Source organism: Gossypium hirsutum, chromosome A12 (genome assembly GCF_007990345.1).
Source record: "Gossypium hirsutum isolate 1008001.06 chromosome A12, Gossypium_hirsutum_v2.1, whole genome shotgun sequence".
Lineage (NCBI taxonomy): Eukaryota > Viridiplantae > Streptophyta > Magnoliopsida > Malvales > Malvaceae > Gossypium > Gossypium hirsutum.
The window spans coordinates 106,004,145-106,006,230 of NC_053435.1; positions in this window are offsets into that span (position 1 = coordinate 106,004,145).

Here is a 2,086-nt window from a genome sequence, read left to right on the forward strand (position 1 = left end):
TATTCTTTCATTCTTTTCATCCCCTTTATAATCATACTATGCATACAAGTATTCTTAGATTCTTTTATTTGGGCCTCCATTTGTTCCAATAACAGGTCTTCAGATATCAACGAGATGAGCGACGCTGTTACTAATTCAGAGTCTCTATTTGAGCAAGACATGAGTATAGATGATCCTCAAGATTTTGAGGGTGACCAAGACAGCGTTTTATCTCCGGATTTGTTAAGAATGATGGAAGAAGAAGAAAAACAAATTTACCCTATAAGGAATCAGTAGAAGTTGTGATCTTAGAAGAGGGCAGAGAGGTAAAAGTTGGTGCTTGCATTGCCAAGGAAACAAGGCGAGACATTGTTGAGTTGCTTCAAGAGTTTAAAGATGTCTTCGCATGGTCCTACCAAGATATGCCAGGTTTAATTACTGATATCGTGGTGCACCGATTGCCTATAAAGGAAGAATGCAAACCAGTCCAACAAAAGCTCCGAAGGATGAGGCCTGATGTCTTGCTAAAAATAAAGGAAGAAGTTAGGAAGCAATTTGATGCTGGTTTCTTACAGGTGGTAAGTACTCAGAATGGGTAGCCAATATAGTCCCTGTTCCTAAGAAAGATGGGAAGGTGCGAATGTGTGTGGACTACAGAGACTTGAACAAAGCCAGCTCAAAAGATAATTTCCCACTGCCTCATATCGATACCTTGGTAGACAACACGGCCGGATACTCACTGTTCTCTTTCATGGATGGTTTCTCCGGGTACAACCAAATTAAGATGCTTTCTGAAGACAGGGAGAAGACCACATTCATAACGATGTGGGGGACGTTTTGTTATAAAGTGATGCCTTTTGGATTGAAAAATGCGGGAGCAACGTATCAGAGAGCCATGGTAGCATTATTCCATGCTATGATGCATAAAGAGATAGAAGTTTATGTTGATGACATGATCGCAAAATCCAGAACAGAAAGGGAACACGTGCAAGTTCTGAGAAAACTGTTTCTGAGGTTAAGGAAGTTCCAGCTAAAACTTAACCCAGCCAAGTGTACTTTCGGGGCTAGATCAGGAAAATTGCTAGGATTCTTAGTCAGCGAAAAGGGAATTGAAATTGACCCAGACAAAGTTAAGGCCATACAAGAATTACCTCCGCCAAGTACTCAAAAAGAAGTTCGGGGTTTCCTAGGAAGACTAAATTATATCGCTCGATTCATTTCACAATTAACTGAGAAATGTGACCCCATATTCCGTCTTCTTAGGAAACACAATCCAGGTGTATGGGATGAGGAGTGCCAGAAAACTTTCGAAAGAGTTAAACATTACTTGTCCAACGCCCCAGTACTGATGCCACCTTGCCTGACAAACCACTGATACTATACTTGGCAGTATTTGAGAATTCCATGGGGTGCGTGCTCGGCCAACATGATGAGTCAGGACGAAAAGAAAGAGCGATCTATTATATCAGTAAGAAGTTCACTGAATGCGAAACGAGATATTCGCCAATTGAAAAATTATGTTGCGCATTGGTTTGGACTACTCGGAGATTGAGACAATACATGTTGTACCATACGACTTGGTTAATCTCAAAGTTAGATCCTCTGAAATACATGATGGAGTCAACTGCTCTAAACGGAAAGATGACCCAATGGCAAATTCTATTATCTGAATTTGACATAACCTATGTGAATCAAAAGGCTGTAAAAGGAGCGTGATAGCAGATTTTCTAGCAAGTAGAGCCCTGGACGATTATGAGCCTTTGAACTTTGATTTCCCAAATGAGGATCTGATGTATGTGGCAACTACTGAAGCAAGCACACAAGAAGGCAATACTTGGAAATTAAATTTTGACGGAGCCTCAAATGCCCTGGGCAACGGGATTGGGGCAGTCTTGGTATATCCAAACGGTGATCATTATCCTTTCACCAGTAAACTAGATTTTGATTGCACAAATAACATGGCGGAATATGAAGCATGTATCATGGGAATCCGCGCGGCTATGGAACGCAAAATCAAGGTACTTGAGGTATATGGGGATTCGGCATTGGTAATTTATCAGCTCAAAGGCGAATGGGAAACAAGAGACCCTAAGTTGATTAGTTACCG